Source organism: Leiobunum rupestre, chromosome 8 (genome assembly GCF_980474605.1).
Source record: "Leiobunum rupestre chromosome 8, qqLeiRupe1.1.hap1, whole genome shotgun sequence".
Classification (NCBI taxonomy): domain Eukaryota; kingdom Metazoa; phylum Arthropoda; class Arachnida; order Opiliones; family Sclerosomatidae; genus Leiobunum; species Leiobunum rupestre.
Genome location: NC_143391.1, coordinates 15,495,434 through 15,520,346, shown reverse-complemented (window position 1 = coordinate 15,520,346; position 24,913 = coordinate 15,495,434). Strand labels below are relative to the sequence as shown.

Sequence of the window (24,913 nt, the reverse complement as noted above, 5' to 3'; positions counted from 1 at the left end):
ACCTTTTAAGGATCTAAATAATAATAACATAATTTGCCATAGATCTAGAGTAAAATTACCTTAAAAAGTGTCAAGATAAAACTGAATTCCCTGACTTTTTACAAATTCTTAAAATTCTCTGACTTTTATAGGCTCATTTTTAAATTCCCAGACTTTTCGCTGATTTCCCTGACGTGTGGCAACCCTGTATAAATATGACCGATCTAATTTGAATATCGGAGGTGGCGACACGTTTAACATGTGGTGACCCGAAAAGATACTATCCATTTTGTACAAACCGTAATATTTTGTACGTGCCGAGTGCCGTAAATAGCTACCACCCGGACTCCTAGACTTGAACTTTATTAGGGACCCCTATGACCATGTTTCTCTAAGCTTCGTCAATATCCGGGCCCCTAGGCTTAAGCCTAGTCCGCCACTGTAATTAATTTTATTTTATCTGTAATTCTATACTTTATTACGATAATTTATTCATTTTCTTTAATATGTATTTATTTTGGCTTTTTTTTGTTTCATTTAAATCATTTCATCTGCTAAGCTAATACTACTGACTTGTGAAGGCAAATAAATTTTAATTTTTAATTTTTATAATTTAAATAACCAAAGAGATATAAGTCACTTAGCCATTACAGCACTTAAGCCCTACAAGTAGTCAATAAAAAAGTATTTAATTTGATTTGGTATGGTATGTGCCAATCTACACATAAATGCAGGCTGATTAGACTTAAGCATAGGTTGTTACAATATTTGCAGAATAAAATTCCCTGACCATTTTAACAGATTTCCCTGACTTTATAAGGCCAAAATTAGTCAATTTTGAACTTTATAATTCACTTTTATTAGAAGTAGATAAATTTAAGTCCACTTATTTTCAGTACAGAAGTTATTGCAACGTCAAAAAAAATTAGAAAAACTTTTAAAGAACTAAATAATAATCACAGAATTTGTCATAGATCTAGAGTAAAATTACCTTCAAAAAGTGTCAAGATAAAATATAATTCCCTGACTTTTTACAAAAGCCAATTTTAAGATTATCTGACCTATTAATCCGATTTTCAAATTCACTGACTTTTCCCTGACGTGTGTCAACCCTGATAGGCGCCTGCGAGACGAGGCCTATAAGAGCCCAGGTGTTAATAAATGTTTTATTTACATTTTTCAAAAACATATTTACACAATTACACCAAAGAATTTATCTACATTTAAAAATTCACCTTTTTTTTGCTCACCCGGCAAATAATATTTTTGTTTCTAATAGGCGAGCTAATATTATAACACGAGTTGACGTTTTTCCAACGCGATCACCAAAAATGGAGGAAGTCCCCTTTCGTAAGAGGATAAAAGATATACACATTCTTCATACAGAAACACATTTCCCCCGTTTATTTTTATTTCATTTTTTTTGGCCCGTGGCAGATTGAATGACCGATATACTAGCAAATCTGGTCGCTGACGGTTGGTGGTACGGGTATTTATTAAGGTTGAAAACGAAAGGATGATGTATATGTTTTAGTGCCATACAGGCTGGCACACTCAGCCCACATTTTCCATCTTTACAATACGGATTTAGGAAAAATGTATATCTTGTTTATAAAATGGGTAAATTTTTCCCTATATATTCCAGATGTTTTATTTAATTTATAATTTATAAATAGTGTACGTATGCTGATTTTGTAATCTAATCCTTTTGAAAATTCGATTAATAAATTCGTTGGGAAAAAAAAACAGTTTAACGACACGTCAGATATTTTGGCTGATGATCAATATTTATTTTAAAATAATATCGTCATATCGAATTGGAATTTGTTGACGTTTACATTGGACGTATAACTCAGGTAATAAATTTAGGATACTGTGCAATTTATTCAATTTATCGAAGCTACGCTGGTAAATACTGAACTGCGCTTCGCAGAGCGTAAGGGCCTAAATCAAATTTAATGTGCTATAAGACGCGCCTATTTTTGAGGCAAATATTTTCTTCCAAGAATAATTGAGCTTGTTTCGTTTAACAGAAATTAGGCATAAAATATTCAACAATTATATTCCCTTTTGTGTCTCTAGTATAAATAACTATCTCATTCCGTATACGAAACAAATGAGGCTATAAATATATAGTAGCTGTATATTTATTTAGAGACACATTTTTCTATTAATATACTCGTATAATCCAGGACGGTTATATTTAAAACGCCGGTTAACGATTAAAATGAAAATAAAAGTAAAGTTTGTATTATATTGATTTTTATTTAGAGTATATAGATATTATCAAAAATGGGGTATTTATTAAATATTTTAAGGGACTGTCAAAATAATTTAAATCTATGTTTTATTTTGTGCATGAAATATATCGTCCCGAGGCTTAGTCGCTAGGCCTAGTTTGTATACGGGGGTTTTAAGCATTAGGAAAGGTACTTACATTGGCAGTAAACTCCGTTCTCTCGTCTATTTCCAAGGTTCTCGTCAAGGTACGGGACACGATAGGTAACATTCTACGTCAATTAAAAAGCGAAGCGGGGAAATTAGAATTAAAAGTCCGATTTATTAGTTCCAAGGAGGAATCACAGAGGGACGCGAGCAGCGACCGAGGAACGCCGCTCTTTTTCGCGCGCTAGCCCGACTGTTTTCTTTGCCAATGGAGAGATACGCTACTATGCTGGGGGGCCATTTCGCGGGGGTCGAACCGATTTATATATATACTTGTACGTTTGTAAAAAGCGCCAGGGAAGCTATCTCTCTTTTATTATTACTAAGCCATAGTCGTACATAGATATAAGAGCTTTCATTTCAAGGACGTAGCACTTTCTTTCGCTTTTTCCTCGGTTTAAGCGGTACTCCTTAGCATCATTTTATTATCTTTCGCGAGATTTACTTTAACGCAACAGGACCATTTTCACGTACCACCGATATATCAACTTAATCAAGGGTTAGGTGTGAACTATCCTAGTTTAGTGATATTTATACCATTTTCCGTGTAAGAAATTCAAATTTATACAACAAATGATAGTGAACTAGCAGTTGCGTAATAAGATAAGCCAACCCATTTTTCAACATTTCTTCTCTAGGTTTATTGGTAAACCATCCTCGCTGATAATTTGAACTCGCTTATTTAAATTTTGATAAAGAGGGTACGAGCACTGTCTCTATCTGCGTTTTTGCGTTAAATTTCTTAATATTTATGGGTCAAATTTCAATTTTAATCCATTTCGTTTTTTTTGAGCAATCTGGCTTTAATAGAATCAATATTGCCTCTTTTCCGGTTACGTAATAATGCAATAATCAATAATTTGTTTTAATTATTTATCTTTACAAACTAATTATAATTATTACGTTAAATTTATACTCAATCGAAATTAAAAATGTTAGTATTTTTTTACTATAATGTCTTAGTACGCTTTTAAAAGTATTAATATATTATAGATGGCAGCACCATGTTTACTTTTAAAGGTAGTAGTTTTGTATAGATGGCAGTAAAAAGTTTGCACTTTTTAAATATTTCTTTAATGGACGAAATAACGTATCATCAAATTAAATACGAACTTATATTTACAAATAATTTATCTTATCATTGATATTTAATATCAATTGAATGCTCTAATAAGATTTTTTAGCGAGAGAGGGCACCACGTAGCTAAACCGGTCGATAGGGGGATTTCGAATTTACCCAAGGTTCTTACAAGCGGCACTATTTACCCGGCTGGTTTAGTCGTAGTCTTGTTCGCACTGCATTTTCCCTATATTTCGCTTGTTTAATTTCCGTTCTACTCTTTTTCGAAAATGAAACAGTCAGTCTTGTTTTTATAGCAGGAAAATGGTATAAGCGCTTTAATTAAAGAGCGGACGTCTTTCGCTTGCTAATTAAACCGTTTAGATTTTTCTCAGAATAAGAAAAATAGCATTAGGGCCCTCCGGAATAATTTTTTTTTGGCTGTCTACTCTGTGATATAAGAAAATACAAGATCGAGGCAAAACCAGAACTTAACTACTAGGTAGGGCCGAATTAACTGACCGAAAGTGGCGGTGTGGATCCGGAGATAATTAAGTTTTTCTTTCTTCGAGAATATGAATAAGAGAGAGAGATATCAAGAACAGAAGGCCACTTTTTCGGAACAATGGGCCCGAAAAAACTTGTACTTTGAATAGAAAAGCGAAAAATTAATTAATCCCGCGCATCTTTATTCAGTTCTTTCGGGCAAAAGGCGTTTCTAGCGTATATAGGCTGCAGGGGCGGTGGCCCACCCAATCCGGCCTCTAACAGTTTTTGACCTTCCATTTCTCACCTACAAAGTTCCGCTTGCCAAACAAAAGATCTAATTAGGGGTTCCAGTTTTGTTTTGGCGTCTTTTTCGGCGCCCAACCCGCGCCGCCACCGCGTCGTGGTCGGGACCCCTTTAAGAGCGCCCCCCACCCCGCCTCGCCCAGTATACCAACGGAATAAATGCAAAAAGATAAAAGAGGAAATGCCGCTAATAAAACCTTGGCCAGTAGCTCTCGACTTTCTCGTCGAAAAGATCGCGGACGTGTTTGCTTTTGTCTCGCGTTAGAATAGGGAAATTAGGAGAGTCGCGGACTCTCCCCAACTTTGTTAGGCACGCCAACTACTAACCGAGCTATGTCGGACTGTTGTCTAACGTTACAATAATGGATACAGCCTCCGCCATCCGCCCGCAGCCGGAAAAAATCAGCTTCTTTACTTCGAACTAATCTGCCATCGCGGTCAGCGCGAGTAACGCCGAAGATAAATCCCGATGTGGCGATGGTCGCTAGCTCACTCTAACTCGGGGACATTCCGTACGGTTCACTCATCCGTAATTTGCCGAGACGACGTTATTTCATCCTCTCTGACCTTACCCGTCCGGAATTACAGCGGAGCTCTCGGAGGACCACGGATGCCAGCTAAGAATGACTTTAGCGTCCCGTATTATCGAGCTAATTCTCTCTTTTTGGAAAGCCCTTCATTTTTCTCGGTGCTCCCGTTTATTATGGTAAAAAGGCGCGAGTGTCGGGAGAGTTTTCGTAGTAGTTGAGAGGGTGGATGACCCGGGCTGGCGACAAAACGCTAGACTTCCAGAGCCGCTTAATTATTTTTCTCACCGCCGACGCCACTTTTGAAAAGGTACGCCTCGGAGGCACTCCCTCTGCCCTATTCATAAAACGGCGAAAATCGCCAAAATGATGGAGCGAAAGATGTAATTAACTCCTAACACAACTGCCGCGGCTGCCTCCCCCCCCCCCTTCTCTCTCCTCTGTTTTTATATTTTGGCCATTTTTCTGGCGACTGACCGAAGAAAAGAGGATCTGGTGCGGAGCGGAATATATATATATATATATATATATATATATATATATATAGTTGAAGAGGCTCCCTCCCTCTTCCATAATGACCTTATTAAACCACTTTCGTCCCTAGTCTATAAGCCCTTGTTTGTAAAGAGTGCTGGATCCGGAGTTGAGGGTGGTCGGGCCTGTTTATTAAACTCGGGCGACTCACTTCTAGCCCTCCTCGCTATTCATTAAGGGTAATTGCTTAACTGGCCAAAAATAAGCCAGTCGGCGGAATCCTCCGTATTAGAAGACATCTTATTGAGGTTCCGGAGCGAAATTTTTGTTGGACAGCATTTCCGATATATTTTTTCTTTCAGGGGTTGCTTTTGGTGGTTTAAAGCTGGCTTTTGATGGATAAAACCGAAGAGATAAAAGGATGCTTGCGGTGTGAAAATACTGGCCGACAGTTTTAGGGGTATCTTCGCGTATAGCGATTGAATGTCAAGTCTAATAAAAAATAAACGCGCGAGATTCTATGAAGTTCGGTACGAAGAAAATGTAAAGAAATGGAGAAAAATAGCTCTATACCTCATTTCATATTTAGGTGTGCGCTTTTCTTAGTTACCTCGCTTTATTCTTTATGACGCAACAACGGAGCGAAAACTATTGATTCCCGGCGAGGTAGGTTTTTCAAGGGCCAACGTCTAAAGGCTGCTCATGAAATATCCACGAGCTCGCTATAAACCTTACGCGCCTACTGTTGAATAAACAACGAGCCTCTTTTAGCCTGGCCGTGTTTCTTCCTGATTTCCCCCGTTCATTCTCTCGATAAGCCCAGCGGTCGTACCAGATTTAGGTCCGTATTCAATTATTAAGGGGTTTCAATTAATGATATTCCGATCGACCGTTTTACCTTTTATTCTATTGTTTATATTGCCTAGTATTCCAAAACTTCTCATTCGCTTCGCCCGGTAAACAGAATTTAACGAGAACTTTTAATCTTATTTCCCAAAATCGATATCGGCCAGTCCCTCAACGCGCCGCTAGATGTCGGCAGCGTTTTAATAGGTAGGGCGCGATTGAAATATTCGAACTTAAATAGGTCGCTTCGGTTAATAGTTGATGATATTGCTGAAATGAAGAATTTATAATTCGGCACATCGATGTTTAAGGTGTATAGTTAATTTAAACCAATCTTTTTAGCGGAGCGAAAATGGAAAATTCGCCGCTAAAGATTCGTTATTTTATTAATCTTGTTTATGCAAAAATATATATTATTAATCCGGTTTACGCCAAAATACGTTTATAACTCCCTGAAGTACCGACGCGATAGGGAGGTGGAATCGACATTTCGATACGAATAACTGCATCGGCGTCTTTATCACATTACGCATTATGACTGCCAGTATGTTAATGGAGCGTAATAAGGTATAAATGCCGCGAGATGAAGGGGAATGCGCCCTCTCTTCCAACGGATCGATACCCTTATCTTATCGCGTACTCCAAATAATGTCTTCGCCCTGGAAAATCGCTACACCCCCCCACAAATCACGAGGGGCTCTATCCGTTCAGGTGTCCCCGCGTGTTTACTGTATACATTTTCTGGGGGTGCTTAAACAAAACTTTTAAAAATATTCCGACGAATCTCGGATATTAAACGACCCGGAGGAAAACTTACGTTTTTAATTTTGGCCCAGGGGCAATCACCCCGATTTCCCCAGAACTGGAGCCTTTCTCTAAAAGTTATATATATATATATATATATATATATATAGGCGCTTTTGACGCCTTTAGTTTTGGGCGTTTCTATTTGGGAGGGGTGGATGGTGGTGAAAGGAAATATCGCGTTTTACATTCGGGTACTGGCCATTTATTCTTATAGGCTTCGTGTCTTTCCGAGTGAAAGATTGTAGCGATAAAAATGAACACCGCGTTATGTTCGGAGATGAAACGGCCAAAAGGCTATTTAGAAATTGCGTTTTTGATTTACGACTTTCTCGCCTTCGTATAGGTTACGTTCGACTACCTTCCACGCTGTTGTACGCGTATCGATAATATTTTTTTCGCTACAGCCGACGGTATGTTCGTCTATATTGGCGATAATTTACAAGTTAATGTTAGCGTTCGTCATTAAATTTAGGTCATTGGACGAAACGAGCGCGCAACAACTTGTAAACGAAGAAAGCGAACGTCTGTTTTTTCTTTAATTTTTCTGCGTCGCGCGAAACTGACGGAAAAGCGATGAAATAACTATCGAAGGTTATCCCTGTCCCCCTAAAACGCGTCAAAATGTTAAGGCCTCGTTGGCAGCGTAGGGACTTAGGCGGGCTGGTCCCAGGGACGAGTACGCGTTCTTACAGGGGCAGCTATCAATTACCCGCCGTTTGACGTCCAGAGGCCCAGTGTCTCTACGCTCCGAAGAACGCGTGAAAGACCCAGAAATCGGGCTTGAAATATTTCCTGTCAAAAGAATATTTTCACTTTTTGAAAGTTACAAAGTGTTTCAGCGACTTCCGCAGACTTTAGCCGTGCTCAAAAACTGGCTGTCTCGCTTTGGAATCAGACGTATTAATTCGCTCTTAATTAAATCTCCCGAATTAATTATAGTCGGTTTTCACATACCTGCATATTTTCCATTTTTAAAGCTCAACCCTAAAGATTTATTTGGTTGACTTTTTGGGGGTCTAATTTAAAAACTGAACTGTTTATTTGGTAAAGTCTGGTTCTTAACCATATTGCTGTTGTCAGAAGTTTCTAAAAACCTCTACCGTCATGTTAATAATCTCGAACAACAAACCCTTACAAAAATTTTCTATATATTTTCTATAGAAAAAACATTATTATTATGTATAAAATAACTAGGATTATCAATAGCTTTTCTATAGAAAATATATTGCTTTTCTACAGAAATACTTAGTATTTTTATAGAATACTATTTTTTCTATAGAAGGAATATGGATTTTCTATAAGATAACAGGATTATTTCTATGGAAAAAATTAACTGTCAATAAAATAATGCCAAATGTTTCTATAGAAAACCCAAATGTTTTCTATAGAAAGAATATAAATTTCTTTAAAAAATTAGGATTCTTTCTATAGAAAAGTTTAATAGTTCAAAAGTTTAATAGTTCATAAAAATAACCAATGTTTCTATAGAAAACCCGAATGTTTTCTATAGATAAGGACACTAATTTCACGTTAATTAAAAACACATAAAGCTTGAAATTATCTTTAATAAAATTAAAAAAACATTACAGTTGTTTACGACATTTAAAGTTTATTTCTTTAACTTTATTGGATAACGATTCCTTGAAATAGGTTTTGAGGACGGAGCCCCAGAAATCTTAGTAACGTCACTAGTTTCACCATAATCTATGAAATAAGAGCTCTGACGATAGGAATAGCAATCAATAAATAGTCGTTATAAAAGCGAATCAGTTACTTTCTTTCGACGAAGTGGTGACACATAATAGTCGTTGCGTAAGCTATTGTCTACGGACTTGAATCTTCCAATGGACGCTTCAAAAAAAGGTACTCGGTTTCTACTCCCCTCTCCAAATTCATCTTAGAAGGAGCTATTTCCGGTCGGTTGGTTAAACGGTTAGAATGGCTAGCTAAAAAGTCATATTGAAACCGATTGGAGACGCGTTTTTGCCCTCATGAGAATTTTGCGATAGATAAGAAACGCATCGGCTCACGTGTATAAGGAACATACTAATGTTAATTTTCGATAATATATTTTAAGGTAAAATATATAATGTTACTAAAACTAAGTATAAGAAGATATTATTATTATTATCATCCTCTTATGGTATAAATAATTAAAATTATGTGTAATATTTTTAGTTCGTATAAACTTATCTTTTGGAAAAAGATGAAAACTCATTCCTTTAGAAGTAAACATATTACTTTTGCAACAAGTGTTTCCTTTTAACCAGGTAACTTTTTTTGGCATGTTAAGGCTTAGCAAAAAACCGATGTTACGTTCGAGAAAGTTTCCAGCTTTCTAACATTTCAACAAGCACTATACAGTATAAATCATAACTTATGAATCCTGGATGTCGGAAATATTACTTCTTGGCAATTTCTGGGAAGATGTTTTATTTAAGCGCCTATTGACAAAAGCTTACGCTACGTATAGACCACCACATTTAATCACTAGGTGGCTACCTTTTACTTTTTCTGGGACTTAGGAGTAGGTTAAGAAAAATAAACTATAACGTCATTTTACTCCGGTGAATATTTTGAGTCGGAGTAAAAGTGTTTTTCCAAAATGGCTGCATGTGCCTTTTTAGCAGATAAATTCATGGTAAGCAGACGATTTTATCAGTATATTCTCATTCTCCCGCTTTTGAGGAAGAGTAAAAAGTGTAGCCACATTACTTTGACCTTGAGTCCAAAAATAACACTTTTTTCGAATATTGTGCATACTTCTGGTAAATAATAATTGTTGATTTTATAAAATGTCTTTACGCTTGCCCAACTTGTTGAAATGTTGCCCTGGAATAGTTCAGCCAATGCCTAAGAATGAGTTCATAAACTCTTTAGTGGGAGAGAAAACGGATCCACAGCTGAAGCGGGGAGGCAACATTTGAACAAGGTGGTCAAGGTTATTTTATAAAGAGAACTATTAGCTAGGCTAATATCAAAGGCCCAAGTGATCGAGCGACTTTTGATGACTTTTATCAGGTGACCGGGTTACAATGCGTAGGAGGGTGGTGGCAAGCCCTTCATGCCACTCGTGCCAACAGGCAACAGCTCCCTACCCTTATTATTACCGTTAACCTCTACAAGTATTTATAGAAAGGGAAAACCGAAGAACTCGGGGCAAAACTCCTTTAACCAGTGGGGGAGAGAACTTGCAAAACCAACGCGGAAGAAGAAGTTCCGAGTTTTTACCCAGTGCCACAAGCTGGGATCGAGCCCGGCTCCTCTTGTTGCGAGGAGAAAGTGCTAACCACTCCGTTACCCCACAAATATGTATATATTTGTTTATATTGTAAACTAAAATGTGAAATCTAGAAAATAATTAAAAAAAAGTAATATATCAACTTTTGAAGACCTTAAGTAATGAAAATAAAGCTTTTAAACTTTATTTTCATTACTTAAAGGTTTTATCTCAATAAAATTTGGTTTAAGTTTCAAATTCTGTAAAAAATTCATGGAAATATAATATTTACCATTATCTACAATTATTTACCATTTTCCCCATTTTATACCATAACGTTGTACACCATTATTTACCACATTATTTACCACGTGTTAAATACCACTTCGGAACCCTTACATGGACGAGTAGTTCATGGAGTAGAGTAATTATCTCCACCAGAACAAACGAATAGTTTAATTTAGTGTAAAAGGTGTACACAATTTGTTCCAGAACAAGCGAATGGTATCCACCTAATGTGTAAGAAATCAGAACTCGTTTAATAGTACCACGGTGGAGCTCGATTTTACTACGCTTCCATACTCCCACCCCAAAGGCTATTAATTAGACCGTTCCCTTACCTATTCCCATTCTTTCTAAAACTAGCGATTCCGGATTTTGTTGGTCAGCAGCACGTACGTTTTCTAAGCCTTCTTTCTTTAGAGCTCCCTCTACCCACTCCGGACATACGCGGACGTTGAGGAGTGCTGACCCGTAGCGGCATGGCGGAGAAGATTGAAACGTAGTAGGGTCTATTTAAACCCCAATAAGACTTAGGCTAGGGATTAGGTCAGTTTAGAAGAAGAATTACGAAAAGAAAGAAAGGGAGAAAAAAAAAGAAATTGAAGAGCAAACAATTTCGCTATAATCTGATCCATCTCCCACCCCCGAAAACACCAGTCTAGCCATCGTGCAGGAGCTTAACATTCCCCCAACTAGCCACTTCTTTCCAACTAATCCCTCTACTTAAGGTGGCCTTCTTTCGGGTGTAATTACATTTGTACTTAGGCCTATCCAACAAGAAATTAAATTTTAACCCTAACTTCTATTCAGTTCCAGCTAGAGGGCGAAGTCATATTTATAAATCGGTGAAGTATAAACGCGACTTTAATTTTAATTTAATTTGTCAAGTACCACGTTTTTTAATAAAACTCTTTCTATTCTGAAGTTTATATTTTAACAGATTAAGATCTTTTATTTAAAATATTTCCAAGTAGACATATAAAATAGTGAAACTTTAAATCTTCGTTTTAAGCGGTGGTCAAATAATAAGTTGTCCTTTTAGCGGGAGGAATCTCCACTCGTTAACTGTTTAGAAAATGGGCTGGTTTCTTTTACCGTTCTTTTAAGATAAGAAATTCCGTAATGTACGTAAGAGAAAAAAATGAAATTTTCGTTTTTATACCGGTACATTGCGAGATAAATTAAATTAAACTTTTTAACGTTTCTCTTTTACTATTTTTTGCGTAATAAGAAAACAGTTTCTTCCGCTCGGCGAAGTTGATAGGCTCCGGCGATAAGGTTTCTTTATTTTAATTCGGCCCCGCCTGGCTTTTATTTTTTTATGGGGCCCCTCCTTTTCATTTCGTTGTTTTACTAGATAAAAAGAAGCGGTTTCCGTGCTTTCATTGTAAGATTTATTGATTTACACAGCCTATATCTTTCCTTAATTTGGAAATGGAAATTTTCTCTCTCCAGCGCCTTCTCCGTGAATAGTTCGAGTCTTAAAATAGAAACATCCGTTACAGATGTTTCTCGGGCCGCGCTTTCTATTAAATTCACGGTGAAAAATTAACTTTCGCCATCGAGCCTTTGAGAAATTCACCCTCTATCTTCCCGAAATAAGAGCGTGAGTATTTACGCTTTGGCGTTGAAACTTTAATTTACATTGGTATCTACACGGTTCTAACTTTATTCGCAGCAAATAATTCGAATAATTACTTATATTACGATACTCACTGTTACCTAGGAACAACAAACCCAGCACCACATTGTCACAAGGAGAACGCCACCAGTCAAAAGTCGTCTATTTTCTTGTCTACATTTTTCATTGGTTAGACGCTTAAGCACCTGCTGCCGTCGGAAGGGGAAAATTCGGAAATTGTCTCCCCCCCTCCGCCCGTAAAACGATCAGCGTAAAGGTTAGACCAATGAAATTTGTACACAACGCTGCGCTAGCATGTTTAAAGGCTAGGTGCGTTCTCCTTGTGTTTGTTACTCCTAGCTGTTACCTCGGAGCAAAAAACAAGGAGCTGGGCTTTAAACACGCTAACGCATGCAGTGTTGTGTACAAATATCATTAGACGAACCTTTACGCTGAACGTTTTACGGAAAGGGGGAAGACAATTTCCAAATTTTCCTCTTCCGACGGCAGAAGGCATTAAAGCGTCTAACCAATGAAAAATGTACACAAGAAAATCCACGACTTTTGTCAAGATGCGTTCAGGGCTGGACATAATGATATTTTTTTAGTAGTCAACCTGACTAGTGAGCCTCCTGACTACTGGGGGTACCAATTAGGGTTGTCAGAATTTTATATACCGGTGCTCCATGCGATCAAACAGCCTACTACACCGGTGGTCTCATCAGAATGCCCTACGCCAGCGTCCACAAGCCCGGAGAGGTTACAAATCCAGCATGGGTAGTAGTACCCTACTACTGATGGTTTCACCCTCGACGCAAGCCACTCATACCGACCAAAAGCGCAGCAAAGGGGCGACTAGCTTCCACTTTGCGCACAGCTGTGGGATAGAGAGTTGATGCTATAGCAACTCCAGCCGACACCCTACCTACGTAGGTAGAGAGCGACACCCTTCAGAAAGAGCTCCTAAAGGGGAACGACGGGCACACAGTGGTCCACGTAACCCGGCACAGCTGGCACCGGAGGTCCCGGTGTGCTCCAAAAGGCCAGGAAACGGGACCACTGCGCCTCATACGGAGACCCGCCGCCCCACAGCATGCAACCCAATCCCACGAGGTGGCCAGTTTGCCTGGACCCTCTCCGTTAGCCTGAGCCGAAACTCAAGTTTCCATCCCATACCTAACCGAAATCGGAGGTGGAGATAGGACCATTTGATCAGAGCTAACATCTCCCAGTGCGCCACCGCCCTCATGGGTTAAAAGAGCCGGACCCCGACTCCCCGGTAAAGCCACCAGTTATTGCATACTCTGACCCATTAAGGGCCGGTACAGATTAGGGTATAAAAACCAGGACAGCGAACATTTTGCTTTACCCGTCAGAATTAAAATAGGAATTTATTATCACTTGAGTTACATCATTTTGGCCGATTACATTTTTTTAAAAGTAAAATGGGATTGATCAATTATGAGTTTATGATACGCCATATTCGCCATTATTTATGAATATTTTGGTAAACTTTTCACCAGTCAAATTGACTAGTGAGCCCCAGATTTCGATTAATTTTAGTAGTTCGAGCATTTATTTTATTAGTCAAATTCCGTGACTAGTGCCTTATATCCAACCCTTGTGTGGGGTGCTGTGTTTGTTGCTCCTAGCTGTTACCTTCGACTACTACCAAAGGCGGTTATTTTTTTTAAATAAAGTTCGCTTAATTAAGTGATCTATGTGAAATATTATTAGAGTAAAGCGAAATTCATTGTGTGCCACTAATGTGAAGTAAGATTATCTTGAAAGGGCTTGTAAAAACATTAGTATTTTCATAAAAATATTTTTCCACTCAAAAATTGAATTTAAAGTAATTACCTCAACCACCGTCATTCGTAACAACACCCGCTTCTACATTAAAAAGATGTTGGCAACCCTGTTTTAAAATATTTTACAGCTAAGGACTTACGACTTGACAGAAAACTAGAACTTGAGTGCAAAGTTAATAATTGGCGAGATAGTATTGTTTATCTAGGGGTGCTCTTATTTGAAAATTGTGCCTTTAATCTAGGAGCAACAAACACAAAGAGAACGCAGCTACCCTTTAAACACGCCAACGCAGTGTTGTGTACGAATTTCATTGGACGAACCTTTACGCTGAACGTTTTACGGGCGGGGAGGGGGAGGAATTTCCGAATTTTCCTCTTCCGACGACAGCAGGCGCTAAAGCGTCTAGTTAAGTTAGAAGCGTCTAGCCAATGAAAACTGTACCCAAGAAAATCCACGACTTTTGACCGGTTGCGTTCTCCTTGTGTGGGGTGTTGCTCCTAGCTTTAATAAACGGAAGAGGACTAATCTATTGATTTAATGTTAACTGCCGACTGCTTTAGTTGTCCTAGGTAACATTGATTTCGACAAGAATCCATAGCTCTACTTGGAATGCTTATCCTGCCGTATCGCGAATGAATGTATGAATTCCTGATTTCGAGTATAGTACAAAATGATAAAAATATTTTTCCTATTGATTCTATCGTCTAGTTGAAACTTCAGCGTTAGCCTATTATATACTGTATGTAAATTTCCCTAATTTTTAATCGACGTTGAAGCAGTTAAATCTCTAGTTTTATTTAGTGAAAATGCAATTTTAAGAGGTCTATATCCTTCTGGATTTTACACCCTTGCCCTACAAACGGGGCTTAAAGGTTTTATGCTTCCATTTATGCGCGCGTAAAATAAAAGTACGGGATAACTGAAAGTTTAATGTAAAAATTTAATATATATATATATATATATATATATATATATATATTGATATACGCGTCCCGTGTAGTTTGCGGAATGGGCTTCTACGGCTCTTCTTAAATTTTCAAGCGCCGATGCGTTTATTTTCACAATAATAGCTAGATTCCCCCTTATGTTCCGAAGCTAGGGTTTAATAATGATCCCCCGTAACTGCCCAATGTTGGGGATTATTTTAATATAGTTCTCTAATAAAATGAAAGCTTTTCTTTGGGTCGTGAGTCGTAGTTACGTTAATTCGCTCGTAAAGTTTGTCGGATCGATTATTTCTGTAGCGAGACGAGCCTGAGATAAAACTCTTAAATAATTAAACCTGGTCGTCAATATTTTGATAAGGGAATATTTCCCAAACGTAAGGGGGTGTGGATAAAGCCCCTTTTTCGTAGAAATTGCTCTCTCTTTATGACCCCCTTTTGAATTCGGGAAATGATTTGGGGAGCTTCAATTTGTCCACCTTTTTGGAAAATGTTATCTCAAAGGTTATTAATTTGTCTTTATTTTTTTGGGTCTCGCTCGCGCGGTTTATAAAAGCCGATATTATTTTTATCTTTTTGTTTCTAGAGGAATGCGGTCTTCATTCCGTCGAAGCGACCTCTTTTATCTATTTGTAAAAGTTCCATTAAGAAGATGGTGGCTTCGGCTGAGAGCGTTACCTCGCTCGCTCGCGATATAATAGATTATAAAAGCATTAACCTACTAAGACTCTCTCTATCGGCACCTTCCATCGATTTACCGAAGCTAAATAAAAGCAGCGACGGCCGTTATAATAAGGCCGAAACACCTTTAGCCCGAAAATATTTCCGGAGATATTGTCACTTCCTCGCGGCTATTCTACGATCTCTTTTAGTACGGCTGGTGATGGTGGTGCTGGAACGTCCATTCTTCTTCCCTTTTATTTTTCGCCCTCTTTCTCGCCTCTTTCTCACGCCACCATCCCGCTCTCTCTCGCCTCTTTCGGGTTGTCTTCCGGTGGCTTACTCGGTCGGGCCGACGCGAATCAAACTGGACATGATGGACGACTGAGCGCAGATGGTCTGCCGGCCGTTTATTTTCAAAAATGACCCGGCCGTCATAAGCGGGACGCTGGTCGCGAATCCGGCCAAATGAAGACGAGGTTCGACGCTGATAAAGCCTGAAGTGGATCATTTCTTTTCGCGGGCCCGCCGAGCTTTATTCAAAGGGAGCGTCCTTTTAATAAGAGACGCCTAATAAACTTTGAAAGAAATTTCTTAATGTCCATCGCAGCCTGCCGCGGGTATTTTGTTACTCGATTTTTCAACCTCTTTCTCTCGCATTCGTATATTAATAGTGCTCGCGTATCCCGCGCGAGATATCTCGGGCAAATCCTTAAGGAAAGATGCCGAAGAGTTTCTTTTACCCCTTTCCCTTTTGCCCTCCGGCTTCTTCATTTAGATTATAGCTTTCGCTGTAAATGACCCGGGATAAATTTCGCTTATAAAATTTATCGCCTGATACTAATATCATCGCCTTAGAGGACTACCCCCGATAAACAAACGGGACGGTCGTCGCCGGATGAAGTGCCGGAGAAAACAGAATGAAATCGTCCCTTAACTTCCGTATAGACCTTCGCGTTACCACCCTCAGGCTCTTTTTTCCTTTAGGGGAGATTTATATTTGGCGTCATACGATGGGATGCGACGGTCACCGCGTTTGATCTATGGTCTGTCGCGCGATGGATTACAGGTCCGGTTTTAATGACGAACCTTGTTAGAGCCAAGACGATCTCACCCTATCCCGCACTCTCTCTATACGTGACGCTTTCTCGAAGAAGCGGATTTAGAAGGAGGTGTAGCACCCTGGCGTCTGCTCCCGTTCACTCTTGACTTACGCTTTACACCGTCGCCTTCATCCTTCAGCCGTTCCTTTTTATAGAGGAGTGCTTTAGAGTTTAACTTCGACGCCTCCTCCGAAAGCAGACGGAAAACTCCATTAAACTTCGGAAAATAGTTTTTATCTGGAGTAGGGCTTAAATACACCATATAGATATATATTTATATATAGGATCCTCGTTGGTCGACTCTCGGGAGCTGTCCGCCGTTTATAGCCCCGTTAAGCTCAGTCGAGTTTGGACGACGAGCTTTTTGGCTTTAAAAATGAGATGCTCAAAGTAGAATTTCCCCTCGCTAGGCTATAACGCTGGCCCTTTACGCTCGCGTTTATAAATAATTAGTACCTACTAGCGGTAATTGGACGTTTTTGAGCGACTAAGCTCTCGGCTCTTTCGCGAACCTTCGTTTTTTACTTCTTACGGCGCTTCACTCTTCCATTGTCCGCTCTCTTCTAGAGTGTCTCTCCGTGCGGTAAGCCGATTAGTTAATCCTTGCCGCCGTAGACTACCTGATCCTTTTGGTCATTAGAAAAACTCTTATTTTCGGCAAGAAGCCACGAACGCCTAATTACCTGTCTATACGGGCCGGTCCCTCCTCTACTTTAACCATTACTTTTAATAGATCGTCTCTTCAAAAATCTTCTTAAAACTTAGGATTGGCGTCATATTGGCGTCATAATCCGTAAGCCATCTTCGCAATTATGGAATAAAAAATTATTCGCGTCAACTTCGTTCGCCAACTTTAATTCTGTAAGTTGGCGAAGTTGGGAGGAAGAGGAACTGAAATCTCCGCCGTCATTCTCGGGTAATCTGACTCTAAACCATATAGTCGAGCGAAAAAACAAAAACCCGTAAGCTCACGTTGAAGAGTCGCTCATTTTCCGAGCCCAGAAATGGAATCCGGCAAAAAAATCTGAACGTCACTCGAGATTAAAGGTTTCCCCATCATCATTTCCAAAGAGAAACCGAAGGATCGCTTCCGTAAGAAACGTCTCGAGAGGGGTATTTAGGGTTCGTTTCGATCATTTCTTCCTTTCAGCCGCGCGGGTAATAGTTTTTAAGGGATTGGTTTAACGCGACTCTTATCTCGTCACAGGCCGCGTCCAGCCCGAGCTCTTTTTCGAGAGTCCGGTTTGCAACAACGGATTTAACGCTTTTCAAGTCGTAGCCTCTAGTTGTTCTTATTTGACGGATAGAAATGATCATGACCGCCTTGTTTTTGATTAAGGGCCTGGACCAAGATTTGATTTAACAAAAGGGAGAGTCTCGTAATAGATTTGGAGAGTAAATGGTACAGAGGCACGCTCCGCGAGCTGACTGCCCGTCCGTTAAACCTATATGGCGTGGTGGTCCCGCTTTCGAAGTCGAGATGAAAGAAAACCCGGGTTCGGCAGCGAGGCACGTGACCGACCGCCCCAATCTTTTCCGGAATTTTCCCGCAGAGTTAAGCACGCAATCACGTAGACCAATCAATTGTTCTGTCGTATTAGCCCAGAAAAGCCGTCAATCGAAGCCGATTACCGCTTATTAATTGGCATAATCCAGCCTCGCGATTTAGCCTCCCAAAGACGGAATCCGTCCCGTTTTTCCTATACCTATACTCACGCCAACTTCGAATAATCACCTCCGTTTCTAGCTCGAACGTTAGTTTCCGTCCGATTAAATGACTGATTACGTTCGGTGTCCGTGTGAACGCAAAAAAATACCACGCTAATCCACTCCCTCGTCGTTATTACCGCCGAAATCTTTTTCAACTTAATAATTAATTCTTCGTTATTCTGCTATAGATAATTAACGCGCTATTAATCATAATCCGAAACTGAACTAGAATAATTTAAGTATATAATTCATATCTTTCGAGATATGTATCCGTGATATTTGTTTAAAACATATGGCTTTGGGCAGGGCCGCCTTATCCATAAGGCAGACTAGGCAAAGTGCCTAGGGCCTACGAATTTTAGGAGACATAGGGTCTACGATTCCATAAAATAGGTCCGAAAAGACGATAAATGAGAGATTTTTGCCTAAGGCCTACGGAAAGGTTAAAACGGCCCTGGGCTTTGGAGAATTCGCTTTTCTTCAAGAGTGTCCGAACCTGGGAAAACATTTCCGCTGATGTCCGGGGAAATGCTTCTCAGCTCTCCATCCAACAATTTCGTTCGATGGTCTCGGAATTTACTGATTAGATTGTTAAAAATTCTGAATTTATTTCCATTTCTATTTTTATTGATGGGCTTCTTAAATTATTGTTTTAAATGTTTTCTCTTAACTTAACTTTATTTAACTTTTTAATGTTTTTTATTTAATATATGTTTGTAAATGTCCTGCTAACCACCCACAACAGAAATTGCCTTTGTGGTGGCCTGCAAGTTGTTTGCGAAATAAATATTATTACCTTAGCAGGATCCCGCTGACATAATAATAATCAGCTAGGGCTACGTTCAGTGAAGCTTAACGGTCTTACGTTTGCGTTAATTCCGTTGAGACTTTTGCTGAACGCTTTTTACGATTGTTGTATTTTTTTTTAAAATATCGTCTGCTGAGTCGTCCGCAGCTAGCCTTCCCGTGTGCTGTGACGTCACGATTCCGATTAACAACGAAGAAACCTGCTCTTTCAATCGTTGAGTATGTTGAGCTAACGTTGCCAACGTGACCTCAAAACCGGAAATTACAAAAACCGTTCAGTGAAAAAAATGTCAACGTTGAGACCGTTGAGCTTCACTGAACGTAGCCTATGCTAATACCCAAGGCACCACCTTACGCCTAAGTCATCAAGCGACTTTTGAAGCCTTTAATTCAGGTGGCCGGGTTACAATGCGTAGGAGGGTGGTGGCAAGCCCTGAAAGCTACGCGAGCGAACAGCTCCCTACACTATCTATTACCGTTAACCTCAACAAGTTTACAGGGTGTTCCCTAAATGGTGGTAGAACCGAGCGTCTTCGATTTCTACAGATTATTTTAAGACGAAAATGTTCTATGGCATTTTTCCGATTTAGGCCACCATTTCGAAGTTACGAAACAATTGATGTATGGACGACCCCTTAATTTAAAATAAAATTTTAATAGCTCAACGTAAATAAGCTGTTTCATTCGAAGACATCGGCACGCGGCCGAAATAAAAAAAATCAATACAAAATCATTTTGTTGGGACGCGAACGCGTTTTTTTTTTCGTTGATTTTTAATAGGTTTAGTAAAGTTTATTTTCACTTATTTCCTAAAAGAAATAATCACCATAATAACGAAAAAATAGCGCGTTCGGACCCAAGAAAACGATTTTGTAGTAAGCGCGTGAATATTTTATTCAGTCGTAAAAAGTTGCCTTCGCCGAGAAAGATTTTTTATTTCAGCCGCGTGCCGATGTCTAGGAATGAAACAGCTAATTTACGTTAAAGAGTAAGTTGCAAATTATTCGTTACCGCCTTAATATTACTTTTAAACGAAGAAATTAAGTTTAAAATACCCGAATATAAAGTTTCGTTGCTTTACATTTCGTAGATAATTAGAAATAATTAAAAGAACGGGAAATGTTTTTGAATTTTGCCGTGGTCATTGACGTCATTGACAACGAGTTATCTCATTGGTCGCTTTACCCAACATAGAGTTTAGGCTTGCATACAAATTCTTGATGCCACTATGATGCTACTAATTCCGTGGACGAAAACAAAAAAAACCCCTATACACTCTTTTACGAAGTCGGCCATTTCATTACAGGCCTAATTTAAAATAGTACAGGCAAGGGCGCCTGCGCGCACTCATCAGCTCGAGACGTCGCGTGCACTGGACCGCGTGAAGCGGCCTTGCATGCACTATTTGAAATCGGACCTGTAATAAAATGGCAGCTCTCACAAATAAGGATATAAAAGAGTGTATTGAACCATGGGATTCTACTAACAGAATTTTTGTACGGTGCTCGTGCTCCGTGCGCGGCGCACGGTGCGCCGTAGAGTCGAATAATTTGATTCATCGTGCAGTTAAAGTTAGAGAGCACGCGCATATTTTGGTTTTGGTTGAGCTTACGCGAAAACGCACGAGACCCTCTACACGGAAATATTAGGAAGCGCGCTCTCCAAAAATTAACACTGTATGTGTATATATTACTTTATAGAAAGAGCTATTGAAATAGGCCTGCACAAGGCTACGTAGTAGAAAAACGATATGAAACCGAAGGCTCCTCGCGCCACGTGATTTGAAAAGATGTTGGCTACGTTCAGCAGCAGTCAACGAAAAATAAAACCCGATGGATTTGATATTTTCCACCGATGAGCTTTTTCGTCATAATGACGTCGTAAGTTGCTGAACGCTTTTATTCAGTCATCGGTGTTTTTTAAAATGCCGTAGCTTTTATAATAGTCTTACGTCAGTAATGACGTCAGTCATCGGAAAAACCAGCCGATGACTTCGGTGAGTAATCGATGACTATCGTGACGTCAAAACCGGAAACGTGACAAAGCGTACAGTAGGAAACCGATGTCACCGATTAGTAATCGGTGAGTCGGATGAGCGCTGCTGAACGTACCCAATTTCTATGCTTTTATTTTTTATTTCGATAATAAGCCTAATATTAAGATTAAAAATCTCTGGTCTGAAAACTTCTACAAGTAAACAGAATTGCTCCACTTCAGTTCCTTCTATTTTAGGAACAAAACTACAGCTTTGATTTGCCCCAAATTGCTCGTGCTACGGAGGAGAAAAATTCGCGGAAACTTTCAGGATTTTGGGGAGTGAAAAAGGTCAGTTTCGGACTCAAAATTAGTACACTTAGGCTTGGAAATTTGTTTCGACAATGAAGTTTTTGGAAAGAGAACGTCCTGGGCTTCAAAACAAGCCCGCATTCATTCGATTTTATTGCTATCGATTTTTCGTGCAACCAACACTTTAAGCTATTAAAATGTAATGTTAAATTAAGGGGCCGTCCATACATCAATTGTTTCGTAACTTCGAAACGGTAGCTGAAATCGGAAACATTCCACAGAACATTTTCGTCTTAAAATAATCTGTAGAACTCGTAGACGCTCTGTCCTACCACCATTTAGGGAACACCCTCTATTATCATTAATAGAAAGAAAATTTTTAACTAAGCTTCCATGGACACATTTTCCAAAAATATCACTAATATATCACCTAGGAGCAACAAACACAAGGAGAACGCAACCCGTCAAAAGTCGTGCATTTTCTTGTGTACAATTTTCATTGGTTAGACGCTTAAGCGCCTGCTGCCGTCGGAAGGGGAAAATTAAGAAATTGTCTTCCCCCCACCCGTAAAACATTCAGCGTAAAGGTTCGTCCAATGAAATTTGTACACAACCCTGCGTTAGCGTGTTTAAAGGCTAGCTGCGTTCTCCTTGTGTTTGTGGCTCCTAGATATCTCTACGGAATGCAATTATCACTTTTCAAATCGTTATACGTAGTAATACCAAGTATTTATTTATAATTAGGGAGAATCAGTCATTGGTTCCCTAAAACTTTGCATTACTTCTGCTGGAGGAAATTTCGACCATGATCATTCTTTAAATTTGAAGCCACGATGCGGTTGGCAAATCCGCGATTTGCAGGGAAAGTCACCCGCATTGAAAAGTGCCCCGACGACATTTTTACAAATATTACCTCCCATCAAGTAATAGTGACTTTTACATTCTGATCTGATGTATCAGATAAAAATAAAATTATAATTTTGATTAAAAGATTTTTTATTTTATTTTCTAACCAGCTAATTTTTATCTGTTAAAATATTAACTTACAAGGAGACGACCCGAGGTGTAACACACCGATTTGGTTCAAACTCGGGGGTTTGGTAGACCTTCATGTAACTTGAAAAACCCTAAAGGTAAATGTCTCCATAGTCAACCGTTTTGCCATGGCAACCAAAAATGTTTTTGACAAAACAAATAGGAAATTTTCCCATTGAATATAACATGGGAATCTGATCAATTTTAAGGGTACCCCCTGTAAAAAAAATTAAATTTTTTAAAATGCTAAAAATATAAAATATAAATAAAAAAATAATGCAAAAGTTCGAAATTGATTAAAATTTTTACAGAGGGTACCCTTAAAATTGGTCAGATTCCCATGTTATATTCAATGGGAAAATTTCCTATTTGTTTTGTCAAAAACATTTTTGGTTGCCATGGCAAAACGGTTGCTTATGAAGACATTTCCCTTTAGGGTGTTTCAAGTAACATGAAGATCTACCAAACCCCCGAGTTCGAACAAAATCGGTGTGTTACACCTCGGGTCGTCTCCTTGTTAGTACAATTTTGATACAGTTTGAAATGGGCCTAATGGTTCATGTATTCAGCAGTAGACAGCCATGGGAGAAATCAAAACAAGGATCTACGCTACTTGGCGGAGAAAAAGAGCAAATCCTCCCAATCCCGTTCACCCCTACCAACTATACTACATCTATCTAACTACGAAGCAATTTCCGGTAGCATGCATTGGGGGATTTGTGCAGAAGTTTCTGTTTTTCACCATCAGGTGGATTCATGTAGCCAGTTTGACCAGTCATTAGCCTATCGTTAAAATCCCATTAGTTTCAAACTTAGGGAGGGGGGGGGGGCTTGATAGTCTTATGGTATTATCAAACGAAATAACAGTCCTTTTGCGGTTGATGGCACTGTAGAGGGATATTTCACTACTAAGAGATATATTATATATTTGTTACGGTAGTATAATTTGTTTATTTTAGGAAATAGAACGTGAAAATCCTGATCTTATCGGGGAACTAATATACAGCGAAGACGGTCGTAATAAAAACAAAGAATCGACCAGCGAGTATAAATTTTATTGCCCTTTTTGCATTTTATGTCATGTTCAAGCCTTTTACATTCGTTTTGGGGTTGGTCCAGTCAGTTCCGTTTCCATTCGGGTTAAAGGATTAGGCGCTATAGCGCAAAATGGACACTAACCGAAGTCCGGCGTCCATCGCGCTGCCATTTACGGTAACCCTTAAATCCCCCCGGTCTCTCTATTAATACTTATTGATGATCCTAATGCGGCCCGATACTGACAAGAAAACTCCGTGTTGGGACTATGAGGGCCAAATTTATTATTCTCTTAAACGTAGCGAAGGGTCGCCAGAGTGTGCAGTCGGGATTGGGAGAGGGGTGCCACCGAGTAACGGTTAGCGACGGAAAAGACGTAAAGAAGGAGTTCGGGAGGGTACCCTACGTAATCGTAGCGGTGGTGTGGGACGCTAATTGGGGAAACGTGGTACCGCGCTATCCGTTTCCGTTTTTCGGAAGGAGGAATAGTTAGGAACGCTCTCCTTTCCCTCAACTACCGCTTGTTATTGAGACCAGGGTCATAAAGAGAACTACGACCGACGACCTCGTAAAGAAGCGCTCGCCCCTAGCCAGTCTATATACTCTCCCGACTAAATAGTGGCGATTCGCGTTGTAAGCTCCTTTCACTCCCCCCGTTCTATTACGTTACCCCGGCTACGTCAGTGAAAATTCATCAAAATCGAGCACGACCTTGGTGACCGCAACGAAGATTCTTGACACGAGCCGAGCTTTTTCTTCAGTTGGACTACATCCGGGGCTGCGAGGACATCTTATCCAAAGTTAACCGTTTCTCCAGCCTGAGCTGTTATGATAATATTTCGACGAGGAGTTTGTTGGAACTTCTTATTAGATTTTTCTTCTTCTTCCGTTTCGGGTCTTGGGCGTTTTCAGGCGGGAAAGCCGAGTAGCCAGATAACCGAGTTAGGCTAAAGTGTCACCGTTCTCTTTCCTCTCGCTTCCTATAAATCTCGTTTCTTTGGAGAGTTTTATAGGGACTGGGCACTTCTAAATTAAGACGCACTCCCTAGAGAGTCATTCCGCCCCCCCCCCTTCGTCCTGGCTAAGAGAAAAGCTCTATATAGCTGTTTGCCTTATAACAAGGCCGCGTGGCAATTTTGCGTATTAAGATTGACAAAGAAATTTTAACGAAAGAGAAGCCTATACTTCCTTTACTTAGCTAAATGTTGGCGCTCCTGAATTTCTTTCGGGGGATGGACACCCTCATTTCTAGCACTCTTTTGCTAAAATTATTTTACCTCGTCGCGTGCATTTCCTTTCTGGTGAATTCTGGAATTTTAGTCCATCGGCGACCGGTACAGAAAGACAATCGGCACGAAGAAAAATGCAAACTATGTCAGTAAGAATTACCAGGCTCTTTACTTATTAATGAAAAATTACCTCTTCACTTTGATTAAAAAATAGTTTTGGGTAATTAAATAGCTCAGAG

The 24,913-nt window shown here is 39.5% G+C and overlaps 1 protein-coding gene across 1 annotated transcript in view; it reads right to left on the bottom strand.

Annotated features, from left to right (window-relative positions):
* Positions 1 to 2,617, bottom strand: part of LOC149932476 (uncharacterized) — a 32,730-nt gene extending 30,113 nt beyond the window's left edge. The window contains exon 1 of the mRNA XM_090156697.1: positions 2,417 to 2,617. The gene's annotated coding sequence lies outside the window, so the exon portion shown is untranslated. The remainder of the gene's footprint in view (positions 1 to 2,416) is intronic.
* Positions 2,618 to 24,913: the final 22,296 nt, after the last annotated feature.